This window comes from Bradysia coprophila, assembly GCF_014529535.1.
Source record: "Bradysia coprophila strain Holo2 chromosome X unlocalized genomic scaffold, BU_Bcop_v1 contig_128, whole genome shotgun sequence".
NCBI lineage: Eukaryota > Metazoa > Arthropoda > Insecta > Diptera > Sciaridae > Bradysia > Bradysia coprophila.
Genome location: NW_023503295.1, coordinates 698632 through 718025, shown reverse-complemented (window position 1 = coordinate 718025; position 19394 = coordinate 698632). Strand labels below are relative to the sequence as shown.

Below are 19394 nucleotides of genomic sequence, written 5' to 3'. Positions count from 1 at the left end.
ACTTTGTCCACATTTTGGGCACAAAAAATCAAAAAGCACCACTGTATAGGTTAAAGAATATGCGAAACGTGACAAAAAAAAGTACTTTTGCTACTCTCAGTTTCCAGGCTCGTATCCCTCTGAAAAGCTCAAGCTCGGCCGGCTAGATCTGAAAGTGCTAGTTTTCAGCTTTCCAAAGAGCCCCATATCAAAAAAATATGTTTCGATTTGGCCAGGGAAATTGAGGTCAAAGTTAGCGGTTTTTTTGGGTCACTTTTTTGAGATCCACAAATATCTAGGACACTTTTCCAGTCCCAGAAAAAAGTTCTTCCATAAAATGTCGGCAATGAATGAGGCTTTCAAGCAAAACAAACCCCATAAGAAAATGTTGCTTTTTAACGGAGTTTTACACTAAACCAGTTATTTTACCGGTATTACCGGTTCGCGACACCCAAAAAAAAAAATTAGTTCCACAACTTTGACCCCTCTATCATATTCCATTGTCAAATTTTCGATAAGTTCCCCAGCGCACGGAACGGTTTTTTTCGACATAAGAACCCAGACTATTTGTTCAGAAAATTCAAATGGCAAATTTTCATATTTTTTTTGTGTGTAACGCAGAAACGCGTTACGATGTTGGTAAAAGTGACTCATTCAGTCATTCAATTCACCCCGTTCGCTATTCAAATGTGTTATCTCACAGACTTACTTGAAAGCGGCAATTAATATAATGGATTTGTGGCTGCGTTTCATTTAGAGGGAAAATAGTTTCTTACATATATGTTGTAAGTGTGTGTGTGTGTGTGTGTGTGTGTGTGTGGGAGACGATGAAACACCTCTTCTTCGCCAACAAACATGATGAACAGACAAATTTTGCACCCTCCAAGCAGACGGTGTTTCATTCAAACGAAAATACTTGCAATATCTCTCCATAAAACAGAATAGGGAAATACCGTCTGTCTGGCTGTATCCGCGGCATGAGACTTTTGTAAAATTGAAAACTGCTGAGTCTTGCTAGGTGGGTTTCGTGAATGATTGGAGATTGAAAATGAAGCAGAACTTTCGATCGATTTTCCTAAGTATTGATTGCATTCTATGTCGGATGGAACAATATTTCGTAATTAATCATGTAGTTTGCAATTAGCACTCTACGGGACTGGTGGCACACTTGCTTTGCAATAATATTATGTTCGAAGATTAGAAACGGCAAGCGTACCTCTAATGTATCGTATTTTTATAGTGTTGGATGAAAATCTTTTCCTTCATTTGTTTTACAGTTGATCCTACTGTATAAGGAAACACTCTCTCTTGTCATCGTTGTCGATAACAGATGGCTTACGTAAAACTCAGTGCACCAATTTTTTTAACAAGAACTGCTGCAAATTGAGCTAATTTGTGTTAATTTCTGAATGTGGTGCTATATGTTTACGACCGAGATACTTAGATGCAAAGAAACTGTTGGAATTTCACGGATTCCGATCCGGACTTCTAATAAAACTAAGATGTTCACACTTTGAACGTTTATTAGAGAGTGACTTGTTCTATGAACAAAGCATCGTATTTATACCTAATTCTAAGTCTACTTCGTTGATATCCATTTCATTAGGCTACTATTCTAGTGTGTCTCCTCGAGTGTTCGACTTGAACGAGTTATATTAATTGTATAACTCCAACACTCCCACTCAATTCATATAACTCGTACATGAATCCAATACTCCCACTTAACTTTCATGTTGTCGGCTCCCACTGAATTCGTAATGTGGACCATTGTCTTTATTTCACCATCGACTCGACCATTGACTATCGACTCGACCATAGACCATTGTACCGCATCGACCATTGTATGTTGGAATTTCACGGATTCCAATCCGGACTTCTAATAGAACTAAAATGTTCACACTTTGAACGTTTATTAGAGAGTGCCTTGTTCTATGAACAAAGCATCGTATTTATACCTAATTCTAAGTCTACTACGTTGATATCCATTTCATTAGGCTACTATTTTAGTGTGTCTCCTCTGTTGGAATTTCACGGATTCCGATCCGGACTTCTAATAAAACTAAGATGTTCACACTTTGAACGTTTATTAGAGAGTGCCTTGTTCTATGAACAAAGCATCGTATTTATACCTAATTCTAAGTCTACTACGTTGATATCCATTTCATTAGGCTACTATTTTAGTGTGTCTCCTCGAGTGTTCGACTTGAACGAGTTATATTAATTGTATAACTCCAACACTCCCACTCAATTCATATAACTCGTACATGAATCCAATACTCCCACTTAACTTTCATGTTAACTCCCACTGAATTCGTAATGTGGACCATTGTCTTTATTTCACCATCGACTCGACCATTGACTATCGACTCGACCATAGACCATTGTACCGCATCGACCATTGTACCGCATCGACCATTTGTACTGAATCGACCATTGTACCGCATCGACCATTGTACCGCATCGACCATTGTACCGTATCGACCATTGTACCGTATCGACCATTGTACCGTATCGACCACTTTATTGCTTGTGAGATGGGACTGCTCACCCAGTTGTGACTAGCTCCTCAGACGAAATCCACGTCATACTTGGAATTTACCGCCACTGAGGGATATACTGCCCACTCAGTCATTCGCTGTTGCTACCAATGAATTCTCTGTTGCTACCCATCAGCAACCCATCATTGACCTCATGCAACCATGTGAGTTTTGACTGCTCACCCAGTTTGCCAGTGACCATCTCCTCAGACGAAACGATGCCATATTAACCGCCATACTTGGAGTTTACTGCCACCACACTGCGACTGCCTCCTCAGACGAAACGACATACTAACCGCCATACTTGGAATTTTACTCCGCCACCGGTCTTGTAGCGTAGCTACATTCGCTTGCACTTAACGGTGCCACAACTTTCCACAGATCACATACCAACCACAATTCAATCGTACAGCGAGTGTTATTGACACCCCTTCCAGTGCAAACTGGCGCTGCAGATTAATTGCCTCAGTTCAATGTGTCTGGGCCCATAACCTGTTGGAATTTCACGGATTCCGATCCGGACTTCTAATAAAACTAAGATGTTCACACTTTGAACGTTTATTAGAGAGTGCCTTGTTCTATGAACAAAGCATCGTATTTATACCTAATTCTAAGTCTACTACGTTGATATCCATTTCATTAGGCTACTATTTTAGTGTGTCTCCTCTGTTGGAATTTCACGGATTCCGATCCGGACTTCTAATAAAACTAAGATGTTCACACTTTGAACGTTTATTAGAGAGTGCCTTGTTCTATGAACAAAGCATCGTATTTATACCTAATTCTAAGTCTACTACGTTGATATCCATTTCATTAGGCTACTATTTTAGTGTGTCTCCTCGAGTGTTCGACTTGAACGAGTTATATTAATTGTATAACTCCAACACTCCCACTCAATTCATATAACTCGTACATGAATCCAATACTCCCACTTAACTTTCATGTTAACTCCCACTGAATTCGTAATGTGGACCATTGTCTTTATTTCACCATCGACTCGACCATTGACTATCGACTCGACCATAGACCATTGTACCGCATCGACCATTGTACCGCATCGACCATTTGTACTGAATCGACCATTGTACCGCATCGACCATTGTACCGCATCGACCATTGTACCGTATCGACCATTGTACCGTATCGACCATTGTACCGTATCGACCACTTTATTGCTTGTGAGATGGGACTGCTCACCCAGTTGTGACTAGCTCCTCAGACGAAATCCACGTCATACTTGGAATTTACCGCCACTGAGGGATATACTGCCCACTCAGTCATTCGCTGTTGCTACCAATGAATTCTCTGTTGCTACCCATCAGCAACCCATCATTGACCTCATGCAACCATGTGAGTTTTGACTGCTCACCCAGTTTGCCAGTGACCATCTCCTCAGACGAAACGATGCCATATTAACCGCCATACTTGGAGTTTACTGCCACCACACTGCGACTGCCTCCTCAGACGAAACGACATACTAACCGCCATACTTGGAATTTTACTCCGCCACCGGTCTTGTAGCGTAGCTACATTCGCTTGCACTTAACGGTGCCACAACTTTCCACAGATCACATACCAACCACAATTCAATCGTACAGCGAGTGTTATTGACACCCCTTCCAGTGCAAACTGGCGCTGCAGATTAATTGCCTCAGTTCAATGTGTCTGGGCCCATAACCTGTTGGAATTTCACGGATTCCGATCCGGACTTCTAATAAAACTAAGATGTTCACACTTTGAACGTTTATTAGAGAGTGCCTTGTTCTATGAACAAAGCATCGTATTTATACCTAATTCTAAGTCTACTACGTTGATATCCATTTCATTAGGCTACTATTTTAGTGTGTCTCCTCGAGTGTTCGACTTGAACGAGTTATATTAATTGTATAACTCCAACACTCCCACTCAATTCATATAACTCGTACATGAATCGATTGAACTGCTCACCCAGTCTTGGCTGACCACTCAGCTCCATGTGAGATTGGACTCATCGACGTGACCATTTGTCATCTGCCATGACTCGACCAATTTTGTCGTCTGCCATTGACTCGACCATCGACCATTTTACCTCATCGACCATTGTAGCGCATTGACCATTGTACCGCATCAACCATTGTACCGCATCGACCTTTGTATTGCTTGTGAGATTGAACTGCTCACCCAGTCTTGGCTGACCACTCAGCTCCATGTGAGATTGGACTGCTCACCCAGTTGTGACTAGCTCCTCAGACGAAATCCACGTCATACTTGGAATTTACCGCCACTGAGGGATATACTGCCCACTCAGTCATTCGCTGTTGCTACCAATGAATTCTCTGTTGCTACCCATCAGCAACCCATCATTGACCTCATGCAACCATGTGAGATTTGACTGCTCACCCAGTTTGCCAGTGACCATCTCCTCAGACGAAACGATGCCATATTAAACGCCATACTTGGAGTTTACTGCCACCACACTGCGACCGCCTCCTCAGACGAAACGACATACTAACCGCCATACTTGGAATTTTACTCCGCCACCGGTTTTGTAGTATAGCTACATTCGCTTGCACTTAACAGTGCCACAACTTTCCACAGATCACATACCAACCACAATTCAATCGTACAGCGAGTGTTATTGACACCCCTTCCAGTGCAAACTAGCGCTGCAGATTAATTGCCACAGTTCAATGTGTCTGGGCCCATAACCTGTTGGAATTTCACGGATTCCGATCCGGACTTCTAATAGAACTAAAATGTTCACACTTTGAACGTTTATTAGAGAGTGACTTGTTCTATGAACAAAGCATCGTATTTATACCTAATTCTAAGTCTACTTCGTTGATATCCATTTCATTAGGCTACTATTCTAGTGTGTCTCCTCGAGTGTTCGACTTGAACGAGTTATATTAATTGTATAACTCCAACAGAAACATGATGAAGTGTCATAAAAAAATTATCGCAACGCGTGCCTAACAATTCACCTATCAAGTAAATTGTGGAAACGTTTACAGTGGGGAAACATAGAGAAGTCACACTTTCAACGATAACAATCTCCAATTGATGTTATTCATTTCACATGCGATAGCCATACATTAATCTACAGATAACAATGTGAATGTCTTAACATTGGTAATGCATATGTTGAATGAATAACGAAAATTGGATTTTATTTACGACGTCTAATTGTTCTCCACCTGTAACAAAATGGAATTGTCCACATAATCAAATGTTTTGCTATTGACATTCTATTTTACGAAATCTGATCTAGTACTTCTATAAACAGAATTTGTACCAGATTGGTTCATGGTCGACCAAATATCATCAAACAACATCAAAGAAACCTTATAAAATTCATAAGAAGTACTTCCTAACTTACGTAAAATCGGAACCATCAAAGAATCATTAATTCATACGATTTTCTCTGTCCCACTTCCACTCCCTCAGCCACACGTATTAAATTCGTTTCGATGTCTTTTACGGATAGCCTCTTTATGTAACAAGGCAAAGGTGACAATTGTTTGTTGTGAGCAAAATTTGAACTTACTTTTGTCCGATATTCGAATATTCGTTCGTCTATTGAACGTGGAAATCGCGAATATCGATAGCAAGATTGAAAATAGAGGTCGTTACTTTTCTATGAAAAAGCATAGATCACGATTTGTCATCTCATTTTTCCCATATATTTATGACGTGATCTATAAAGTTGTTTGTGAAAATTTGAGAAAATCGCGAAAATTTGAGAAAATTCGTGAAACTATTTGTGAGATTTTTTCAGCACTAGATCCAAGTTTTACATACGAGCTGATCGAAACATCACAACACTTGTAAAATACTATTTTTGCCGTTTCTTTATTTAAGGCCCGTCATTGGGAAATGACAGGACAGTTTTCCGAAAATGTATGGAAAATTTTATCACAAAAATTCTCCGAAAAATTTCAAAGAAACTCACCTCTTATGCTTTCCATTGTATTCGTGCACCGTCTCTTTAGGTCCCCTAGGCATATTTAAACACTAAAACACTTTTTACTCGATACAAAAACAAAATTTTGTTTTTTGTTTTGTCGCGACAAAAACACAGAAAATATTTCGACACAACTGTGACACTCCGCTATTATAAGGACTAGAATGAATGTTTGCTGTGTTCACTTCGGCGGTAAAATATTTTCATTCAAAAAAGTGCCCGACACTTCAACGATTTTAGACATTTATTAAAATTGTAACCTCTCCCACTTCTTTAGTAAGCTAACAAGACTTCGCTGAGTCTAATTATGCCACCTCTTCGAACAAAAATATCGGCTGAGGTCGAATAATTCTCCGCTGAGCTTTAACAAACCTCCGCTGAGTTTTAATAATTCTCCGCTGAGCTTTGACAAACCTCTAATGAGTTCTAATAATTCTCCGCTAGGCTTCAATAAGAGTCCGTCAGACCTTAGCACGTTGTAGTAAGGCAATGAAGCTAAGCGAACACTCAATAAGCAACAGCGGATACCTAATAATTGTTGCTATGATTTAATAAGACTCCACCTAGCTTTGGCAGATCTCCGCTGAGTGTCCGATTCGCTCCATTAAACCTTCCTGCAACTTGCTTAGACCCAACGGACACTTCCTGAAGCCTAGCGGAGAATTATTAGAGCTCAGCGGAGGTTTGTTAAAGCTCAGCGGAGAATTATTGAACTCAGCGGAGAATTATTAGAACTCAGCCGATTTTTTTATTCAAAGAGGTGGCATTATTAGACTTCGCAAAGTCTTCTTAGCTTACTAAAGAGGAACGAACATTTATTTACGTCTTACGAGAGGCTACATTTTTAATAAATGCTCTCCCATCGTTGAAAGAATGTCCGCTGAGCTCTCGTAAAGCTTTAAAAAATGGTCGATGAGCATTAATGTATACGCTACCCTTTGTTAACCATGTGATGATTGTTTTTAAACGTCCAACCCTTTTTTGAATGAAAATATTTTACCGCCGAAGTGAACACAGCAAACATTAATTCTAGTACTTATAGTAGCGGAGTGTCACAGTTGTGTCGAAATATTTTCTGTGTTTTTGTCGCGACAAAACAAAAAAAGAACTTTTTGTTTTTGCATCGAGTAAAAAGTGTTTTAGTGTTCAAATATGCCTTGGCGACCATAAGAGACTATGCCCGAATACAATGGAAAGCATAAGAGGTGAGATTCTTTGAATTTTTTCGGAGAATTTTTGTGATAAAATTTTCCATACATTTTCGGGAAACTGTCCTGTCATTTCCCAATGACGGGCCTTAAGAACGCCCCCTACCAATTCCATATGCTATCATTATTGCATTTTCAGTTTTCTTTTTGATCTTCTAAATGAAAATACACTCTCGGAGCTATATAAAATTAAAAAGTCTAATTTTATTAAAAACGAATTTTTCTTCTTTTTTTTATTCATCTCTCTGGGCTAAACGATAAAAACGACTGGATTTTAAATAAACATCCTTTTTGTATTGATCTCGTTTAATATCTTCATTGAGAGTAGAGAAAGAGAGTCCTTTGGCATGTCGGTTATGTGTGTGTTTTTGTGTATCTTACCTTCATTATCATAAACAAAATAAAACAATGTTGTAAAATTCAACTAGTATACGCTTTTCTCATCTATATTGATGCAAGGGATATATAGAAAATCCAATAAAGTACCAGGCAGAGAACAAAAAAAACACCACCTCGAACAGGAGATCCCGAATACACGGGTACAACGGTACCGACCCAAAAAGAAGAAAAAGAAATTGTATTATGTAAATCTATTTTTTGTGCCATAGCGGAAAATACATCAATTTGAATATGTAGAGGTATGCTTACGATACGTGAAATATCGATTTTCAGATGACTTCATTTGCGTTTTTTTGTTGTTGTAAATTTTATTAAATAAATATTTAGATTCAAAACATTTAAAAAAAAAAATGTCGAACAAGTTCGTTAGAGAATGATGTTACCGAGCTGTTTGTCTGTTTTAATAATGATCCCGTTTTTTTCAAACATTTTTTTTTTTTTTTTGTAAAAGGAATCGTGTGAACACCTTGTGTATTTTGGTATCCTTTTTACAACATTCGATCAAATCGTAATTTCACAGATTACAATCGAAAAAAATAATTACAAAACAAACTGTGTGTTCACCAGCATTTCTTTGATCGTATTCCAATGCCTCCAAAAACATCACCAAATCGAATCACCATAATAATTAACAACACAATTTTATTGATATTAACCTTACCATGAGATCTATAAAATTTATGTTTTCACTTCAATTCTTCTTAAACATTGAAAACCATTACCATAAAAAAAGTGATTTTATTTTTCTCTTTTTTTTCTGTGTCGAAATAGACGAAAAAACAATACGATTATGTCTACTGATTTCCGATTGAATTTATATAGATGTGAATTGAGAATATTTTTCGAAAACCGAAAATTCCATCATCCATGGGAATTTTTTTAATAATTTTTTTTTTCTCGTTAAAAGAATGTTGCTAAGAATAATGTGTACGGAAAATATATTTATTTTTCTGTGTAAAGGTTGAGGGTCAATCTGGTCTCCGTTTCGATTGATACAGTCCATTTGATTTCTGTACTCTCAATATGCCTTATGGTTATACGATAATAGTTTCAGATTACAGGAATGGGGTTTCCTTCGGTCATCAATTCAGGTATATATACATAACATTCACCGACGTTTCTTCGTAATTTAATTTAACATCTTCAGCTATTCTCCACATCGTAACAGATTGAGATGTCCGGTGAAAAAGTCATTCGAAATTAATTTATTCTTCCAAAAATAGAAGCAATCTTTATCAAACTGGAGGTTTCTCACAAAAATGGGAACACTGACGAAATTTTTGTTTGACATGACAGTGTTAAAACAGTCAGCTTGAGATGGTTTGTCATTGTACACCCACTTCTCTAAATGGGTAGTGTCTTCATCAACTTGTTTCCTTCTTTTTCAAATGGCGACATCTCTTTACTTTCATAGGTGAGTCTTCTATTCAACATAGGACTAGGCGATTTTTCATGTGGCCGACTAACTAAACTAACACACAACTAATGATCCGATTTATCGAGACGTTACGTTATATCTTGAAAGTTTCACCGTTTACGTTTATGGAGGCAGGCATGGTGCCAAAAACACGGCTCAAGCCGGCTTGAAACGGCTGGAAAATGAAATAAAGATTTCAAAAGGTGAATGGGTGAAATAATTTTGAAAACCGAGATTCCTGCCAATCCTAAGCAGCTCAAGTACATTTTGAATTTTTTTTTTCAAAATTTAGAAAATTATGAAAATTTTCTTGAATTTTTATGAATTTTCCAGAATGGTATATTACGTCCTCGCTTCTAAGTTTGTTGTTTTGGCAAGTATGACCTTTGCGGAACGAGCCGAAGGCGCACAATCAGTTAATTCACAAATTTGAGAAAACTTTATCGATCTTTGCGAATTTTCTCGATTTTCTTTTCTTTTCAATTTTTACTTGATTTTCGTGAGCTTTCGATTTCTTATCGAAAACCATTTTCTTAATGAGTTAAATGAGTGTACCGGAGCATGATTTTCCATTTAGTTCAAGTTTTGAGGCAATAAAACTTGACGTGTTAGTGAACCTTAGACTTAGAGACTTGCTTGTAACAAGACCAGTTCCACTTGCACTTTGAACAACCTAATCTACCTACATTTTCGCTTTCCGTACAATTTCATTTTCATGCTTACTAGTTCATTTTCCATGAATTTATCTAAACGTTTTTATTTTGAAAAAAAGTTAAAAGGAACCTCCAGCCGAGCCGTTTTAAGCCGGCTCAAGCCGATTTTTTCGCCACCGCCGAGAAATTTTTTTCGGCTAGCCGCCGCCGAGGTTTCTCCGTCGATAAAGTTTTCTCAAATTTGTGAATTAACTGATTGTGCGCCTTCGGCTCGTTCCGCAAAGGTCATACTTGCCAAAACAACAAACTTAGAAGCGAGGACGTAATATACCATTCTGGAAAATTCATTTTCTTAATTTTGAAAAAAAAAAAAAAATTCAAAATGTACTTGAGCTGCTTAGGATTGACAGGAATCTCGGTTTTCAAAATTATTTCACCCATTCACCTTTCGAAATCTTTATTTCATTTTCCAGCCGTTTCAAGCCGGCTTGAGCCGTGTTTTTGGCACCGGCTCGGCTGCGGCGCGGCTTGCTCAAAAATGGCCGGCGGCGGCTTATTTTCGGCGGCGCTCATGCCTGTATGGAGGGTCATCTAATCTGTTATCAGTATCGACGACAAGAATAAGTAATAATCGTCGGGTAATGTAAGATTAGTAAAACTAATGATATAAAAGATTTGTATTGAATCCGTTAAAAAATAAGTTGAACAAAAGAAGTAATAGATTTCGCGGACTAAAAAACTGTAGATTTGTCGACAAGGTAATCAGTGTCGCCTTTAGTTTTTTGGTTCTAGGATAAATTTTTGAATTTACCCCACAAATTTTCTGTCTCGGCGCCATATGTTCATTCTGGGCTTCAAATATTCATTCCAGTAGCCAAATTTACATGACTAATGCTTAGTTTCCTCTTACCAAAAAAAGTACTCCGTGTGAGAGACAAAATTGAATTTTTTCAATTTTTCTTTGTTTATTTGACAGATTGCTCTCTCACGGCTCTCTCACGGAGTACTTTTTTTTTGAGTGGAATGGGCACTTAAGTTGACTCGAGAAACGTCTTTTTTTTGTAGATCATAACACCAATTCGTTCGGGCCACTTGCCCAAAGAGTCCACATGACAAAGGCAGCACTGTAAGCTATACAGGAATAATTAATGCTACAGCTACATGTCAAAGTGACAAATTCTGTCACTCCGAAAATAATCGAAAGTTTTATTCTTAGAAAATATACCTAGCCATGTTACCGTTCGAGCACGTCCGTATCTTTGTTACCATTAGCAACAAACATAGAATGAATACTAAACGAAATGGATTAACACTTTTCATTTCGGCAATGTAAATCAATCGAGGCAAAGTTTGCCATTTGGTAGATGGCTTGCGACCATAAAAATTAGTTATGGATAAAATCAAATTGCCGGGGCAAAAAAAACCCTACACAATTTGCTGCGTGAAACGAAATGAACACAGTAATACAAAATGAACACATAATTAGCTTTGATGCTTTGAATCGGAATTGTTCCATCGAAAATACAAAAGTTTCGCCGAATTGTACGGATTTTATTTACTATATTCAATTAATTTGAATGCAATGGAATTTGCTGAGTTGTAGTCGAATTACATTTATCGGTGGGATATTATTGTGTAAAATATTAACAAAATTCTCTTGATAACAGTACACACACGCAGTTTAATTGAATATTAAAAATCCAAACAAAATTTGGTGGCTTTGTGTGCATTAACTACATAATAGTAATACACGGGATTTGTAATTTATAAATACAGTTGAATCAGTACGATTTGCCGTGTACACCCAGCGAAACAGCAAATATAAATGCCTAAATACATACTATATGTATAATATTATATATACACCCCGTGTGTACGTATACATAATATACACCAATCAATGGATTAAATTATGATTTAAAACAAAACAAAACAGAACCATTAAGCGCAAATATTAGTTAAAACAATACAAAATTTATTTTGCACTCTCAACAATACAACAAAATCATCCGAAAACAGCTAAACGTAATCTATAAAAAGTGATTACAATAATTGCCAAATATATTTTGTTAATGAGTTGCAAACAGATTATGTTATATTTAAGCTATAAAATTTTGTTTATTCATTTGCGGTTAATTTAGAATTTAATTTGTATCTCTGGTCTGGTCCGATGGGTCTCTGGGTATAATGTTACTACAAAGTTTTTCAGCATACAACCTAATTAAATATTTAATGATCGAATGGATTGAATGGATACGTTTTATTTAATTGTAGAGTCAATTATAATGGAATCGTTTCGGTTTACGCACGTTTTCGTACGATTTGTGTGTGCATAAGTATGTTTGGTGAGCTATTTTTGGAAAAAATGGGACTGCTTTTGTAAGACAACAATGTCAGACGTCTGACACAAAGAGATGTCTGGCGTTTGGTCCACTATTATGCCCATTGGTGTGCTAATTACACGTAAAAGAAACAATCGCTAAAATACATTCTCAAGATGAAAGCAATGTTACAAGAAAAACCCATTCGATAGACATCCCCCAGTAGCTATTCTTAGAAGAATTTTTCGATTAATGTACAATAGGGCGTATCGAATTTTTAGAATTTTAAGGGCCGCGATGGCCTGTGTGCGGAAAACGTAGATCATTGAAAACTAATTCCAGATATATGGTTGATGGATCCGAAGGTGCCCGGGAAGAAGTCCCCCCGGACGACTTTAACTTTCAAATGGTCATAACTCGGAAAGTTAAGAGTATTTCTGAAAACAATGTTCTAGCAGGATGTAGAGCGTTAAAAACTCTACAAAACTGCCAAAGAAACCGATGGTCCAAAAGGTGTGTCTGTCGAGGTTTTCTAACATCGAAAGTTCGACATTTTGGTTTTTGACTTTTATTTCCTGAGAGACAAATTATTAACTTTAGCTTTTGGCATGAGGTTGTAGAGGAGGTCGAGCACTACCAGTACACTAGGCATTGTCCCGGTCGGCGATCCATCCGAAACCACTTTTTCAACATTAATGAATGCACTTTTTAAGTGTACCCACGTCGCCCACGAAGCCAGTGCAGACACTGTAACCGGTGTTGCTGAGTCGAGGTAACCTTGGCCAGTAAGTGCACATAATATTCCATAACATAAAATATTTGGGATCTCGATGTAGCACATTATATTGACACGGTATACCACGAAGTTCAACCTTTTGTAAAAATATCGAAAAATGTGTATTTGCAACGAAATCGACTTCTTACTACTGTTCGTGGGTCAAATAACTAATTAAAACGATTATTTGTTGTTTTTCTCACAAATTTTACTTTCTCCGATTTTGTAGTACAAAATGTGCTACACCGAAATCTTAAATATTTTGTAAAAGAGTTCAGCTACTGTTATGCCAAAAGCTAAAGTTAATAATTTGTCTCTCAGGAAATAAAAGTCAAAAACCAAAATGTCGAACTGTCGATGTTAGAAAACGTCGACAGACACACCTTTTGGACCATCGGTTTCTTTGGCAGTTTTGTAGAGTTTTTAACGCTCTACATCCTGCTAGAACATTGTTTTCAAAAATACTCTTAACTTTCCGAGTTATGACCATTTGAAAGTTAAAGTCGTCCGGGGGGACTTCTTCCCGGGCACCTTCGGATCCATCAACCATATGTCTGGACTTAGTTTTCAATGATCTACGTTTTCCGCACACAGGCTATCGCGACCCTTAAAATTCTCAAAATTCGATACGCGCTAATGTACAAAGGGGTTCTTGATTTTCGTACGAAGGGACGTTTACAAACACCCGAATGGCTTTTTCAAGCCACTTCAGCCCCGAATGTACGATGTACCGACGTAAAATCTATCTATCCCTTCAACAATATTAACACAATGTTTCCATCCAAATACCAAAATAGTGAACAAAGACCAACGCAACAGTGCAGCCCAACTGTGCATTTTGATAATGATATCTCATTACTGTCTCGAATCGGAGTTAAAAATATCTCGTTCAACTATAATGTGAGAATTTTAGTTGTGTGACGATGTGATGATGATAGATAATGATGGTCGTTGTTTCTTCATCGACTTTCAAAGAGAAAACGGTCTACTCGAACATACATTCAAATTGATTAATAATTGCCCAAAGTCATAAAAAATTTGAGATTCGTTTTTTTTTGCTGTTGCTCCGGTAATGAATTGAGTTGATTAACAGATTTTTAATACCTACGAAAACTACGGGAATTATTCCGACATCAGTTCATTATTAAACGATGAGCGAAATAACGCACAATTTCAATTCCTAATTAAATGGAAATATTGTTGTCGGTATGGATATGTACGTGTGTACCGTGCGCGCTCTGTTCGCCACAGTAATGCGATGAGCTTGAACAATTCATCTTATTAAATTCTCGTCGTTATTCTTTTAAGCCGTAATAATATTTGTCGAACAACATGTGTTTTAAGCTCCAGGTATGTGCTGCGAACACAGGAACCTATTATACGTGCATGCCATACACAGACAGGTTCTCCGTATAGCAATTAGATTGAAATTAAATTTTATAATTATTAAATCATTAGATATTGAGAAGACGAAGAAAAAAAACCAGCCAGAACAGTTTGTTCGTAATTATTTTCTTCTATTCAGATGCACGGATTTCTTCCACCACCATCAGTCGTCGTTTAGCCGCGTATTCTGTCTTTGCATTACGCAGAATATATGTAGAACATCTAATAATAAATTAATCTGTTCTGATCCATTATGAAAGTTAAGAAGAAAAAGGAAAATAATAAAAAATTGAAACAAGAACAGCAACAACCACACACACACACACACAAACAAACACACAGGATGGAGACGATAACTTTTCAGTGATGACAACACAATCTTGCAATTTAATCTTACTTAAGAATATTAGATGTACATGCTTATAAACAACAGCGTCCGTACCACAACTCAACGTGAATAGATTATTCTTCGTGCATACCCACCTAGCTATATTATAGCAACGGATTTACATTGGATGGAGCATATTAAGCAAGACCCAATATTAGACTGAAATTAGCCAGATTATATCGTTAACATAATCGTAATGTTTGATTATAATTCTTATATGGGCTTATAAAATTCCTAAGACATTATTATGTGGATTATCTTGTCGGTTTTTTTTCTTTTTTCTTTTCTTTTCCCGAATGGTGACAATGTATTCGCTTTGCATTTTATACAATTTTTCACGCAATTTTTTATGCTACGCGTCAGGATGGTGAATTTTCTTTTGAAGTGCGACACTTTGTGTTTATGTAGATTTTAAAGAGATATATTCGAAGCTGGTTGAACCGGCTGAAGTGGATGATATATATGTGAGTATCAACAAAAAGGGAAAGTCATTTCAATAGTTTCCCCATGCGGGATGTGTTATGTGACTTGTTATGGTGGCTATGGTGGTTTGCATAAGAAAAAGGAAAGAGCAGAGGCAGAGAATGACGTAGGTTATTCCGGAGAGTTGGTACATGAGTTTGATGAATTCTTTTATGACCTGCTCTTTGTTGACGACTAAAACCATAAACATAAAACAGTTACTTCATAAACGGTAACACTCCAATTCCAACTGTGCTTCAGAGTGATTCTTTGCAAAGAATTTTAAAAAGGTTTCACACTACTGCGGGAGAGATGATGATGCACAAATGTGTGCTCTGTGAAATGGTTTCGTTGATTTACAACAGAGATTCGGGCTAATGCAACGAGAGAAGAACGAAATTACTAGTTCGAGACCCGTAACACGATCAACGAGGAACGCACCTTGATTGAATTAAACGCTGAATCTGAAAGTTAACGTGATTGAAATCAGGGAAATTTTCGCATACATCAGTCGAAGCAAAAATAGAGTGAAGAAGAAGAAGGTTTCATTGATTTACAAATGAATTTTGTAAAGTGATATCTCAGATATCAGATGAAACCGTAACAAGGTTCCATTTACTCCACCACGATCCGAGATTCCAGAGCACATATGAGGGATTCTTCTGAAAAACAGACGCATTTTCTATTGGAATTTGTTGTATGTGCCCAGTCAAGTATTCGACCCCAGATGACAAAAACCAATTTCAAAACGAGCCATCAGAACAGTCGGAGCGTTTGCTGCGACTGAGCCCCGTACAAACCCGTATATCTATTGCGTGCGTGACCCTAGTGCGTCTGTTACCCTACTTTGACCGTAAGCCTATTGCGCCGGTTAATGTAGTTAAAGTAAAATTATTATGAAATGTGTACATCTTAGAAATTGCGCTATGCGCAATTACGAAGCCCCGTACGACGTTCCTTTCAAATGAAACAAAAATTTCAAATCGCACTAAAATTTTATTTTTTTGAAGGGCCTAGTATCGGCTTCAGTCCGAGGACCCAAATTTAAAATTTTTTTCAACTACATTCTATTCGGCCTTTGATTACCTCCCAAATGAAACAAAAATTACGAAAAACGGATGAAATTTGCTCGAGTTATATGTAAAATACACATAGGGCCCTAGTAGTGGCCTTAGTCCAAGGACCCAAATTTAATTTTTTTTTCAACTACATTCTATTCGGCCTTTGATTACCTTCCAAATGAAACAAAAATTACGAAAAACGGATGAAATTTGCTCGAGTTATATGTAAAATACACATAGGGCCCTAGTATCGGCCTCAGTCCGAGGACCCAAATTTAAAATTTTTTTCAACTACATTCTATTCGGCCTTTGATTACCTCCCAAATGAAACAAAAATTACGAAAAACGGATGAAATTTGCTCGAGTTATATGTAAAATACACATAGGGCCCTAGTAGTGGCCTTAGTCCAAGGACCCAAATTTAATTTTTTTTCAACAACATTCTATTCGGCCTTTGATTACCTTCCAAATGAAACAAAAATTACGAAAAATGGATGAAATTTGCTCGAGTTATATGTAAAATACACATAGGGCCCTAGTAGCGGCCTTAGGCCAAGGACCCAAATTTATTTTTTTTTTCAACAACATTCTATTCGGCCTTTGATTACCTCCCAAATGAAACAAAAATTACGAAAAACGGATGAAATTTGCTCGAGTTATATGTAAAATACACATAGGGCCCTAGTAGTGGCCTTAGTCCAAGGACCCAAATTTAATTTTTTTTTCAACAACATTCTATTCGGCCTTTGATTACCTTCCAAATGAAACAAAAATTACGAAAAAAGGATGAAATTTGCTCGAGTTATATGTAAAATACACATAGGGCCCTAGTAGCGGCCTTAGGCCAAGGACCCAAATTTAATTTTTTTTCAACAACATTCTATTCGGCATTCGATTACCTTCCAAATCAAACAAAAATTACGAAAAACGAATGAAATTTACTTGAGTTCTATGTAAAATACACATAGGGCCCTAGTAGGCTTGTACTCAACCAGCATACTTCCGGTCGAGAAATTGGCAGTTGTCGAACGTATCACCTACATCCACAAAATCATCAACTCGCTTACAAAGAATAACTTCGACGTCCGGTTTAATCATGAGACTCATTCATATCGCACCCGTCAAGTGAACCAACTGCATTGCTCCGACAAACATCCCGCTTTGATGCAATCGATGATGGAATACAACAGATTCTGTGGTGGCCTTCGACACCTGACGAGCATAAAGTCTTTCAGATACAGAGTCAAGTTTGACGTCATGAAAGTCAGTGATCGAAAATACAGTGTGATATCGCCTTATGTTTTCCTTAACTGATTCGAAATTTAGTGCTGCCTTTGTGATGATTATTTTTTGTGATATTTGTTTTTTATGTAACTTTCTAGTCCCTTAATTATCCGAATTAATTTAATTTATTTATCTATTTTGTTTTTCTTTGACAAATCTCTTTAAGAGGATTGATCTATCGACCTAAATGTATTTATCTTTGTATGTATATGTATAAATCATCGTTCGTATCCCACACACGTCAGTCAAGGGATGATAATAAAGAAATTTATAAAAAAAAAAAAAAAAAAAAAAAAAAGTAGCTTTTCACTTCTAAGGCCCTAACTCACGGTCCACTCACCCGATTTTAAAAAACTTTTTTTTCCTGGATTGGTATTGACAATACCTATCATTTGCCGTGTCATTTACATTTCCATCGTTTATTTTGCCATAAATATCAACAAAAGACCTTAAATCACTTAGGTGGCCCTAACTCACGAAGGGCCGACCCGAATATGCCCATCTTCGAACTTAGCCTCACTATTTCGACTATCTTTCAGGAGAAAAAAAAATTTTGAAATCGGATTTGATTTACTCAAGATATCGACGTGACAGACGGACAGACAAAATTTTTATTGCAGATTCGTCATCTATGAACATAGGCAAACACTTTGCCCTTACCGTCTGCTTCGAATTCCATCAATTACACACGGCATCGCAATCCTATAAGCCCCTTTGTACTTCGTACGGGGCTAAAAATTCTTCGAAGCTTGTGCGGCTCGCGAGAGTGGATCCGGACTTCCGGGACAAATAGGGTCTCATTGGGTTTAAAATTCATCCACGTCGTTCGACGTTTTGCATTATTGATATCTACTTGAAAATATCAAGAAACAAACGACCTTCAACGATGGGCCTGTGCTCGCACTTTGACTTCAAGGAAAACGTTTAGAAAGTTCTTTTTTCCATATTTTTGCAATGTAATACTTCCATCATCCACTATTTATTTCGAATTTTTAATACAGAGACAGGTACAGTCATTTGAATTCCAGAGACAATACGTACACAATATTAATACCTAACGCCTCAAACGTTTCGAAGAAAAGATTAAAAAGATTTTATAAGATGACGTTTTTCAATTAAACTTGTTCTACTAATTCTATAATAAAAGCCATTCAAGCATACGTCTGAAAACCGGAAAACGTAAAAGAGAAATGTTAATAAGAGGAATATTCGCTTTTGACTTTTGAAGAAAGAAAAAAAGTTTATTTAAAAAAACGATCTGAAGAAATATGATCTCTCGGTTCTATTAATATCGATTTCGTTTAATTAAGATTTACTCCATATATAAATTGATGCCCATGCCCATATTTTCACGATAGAGAAGCGAACAGAACAAAAACCAACAACAACCAATCTTGATTGATTTCTCTACACTTTCTACAAATTGGTTTATACTTCATTGATTTCTTGAAAAATTAGTATGCACAATTGCGCGTCGATACACATTTTTCACAGCCACATTTTTACACCGGCTTATCGCGGTAATTCTGAATAAAATATTTGCAATTGTTACACATAAACCTTACTTGAAATACAATTATG

The 19394-nt window shown here is 37.1% G+C and overlaps 1 protein-coding gene across 1 annotated transcript in view; it reads right to left on the bottom strand.

Annotated features, from left to right (window-relative positions):
- The window catches only part of LOC119067675 (irregular chiasm C-roughest protein-like), a 109590-nt gene that overhangs the window by 54207 nt on the left and 35989 nt on the right, over positions 1–19394 (bottom strand). The window lies entirely within an intron of this gene.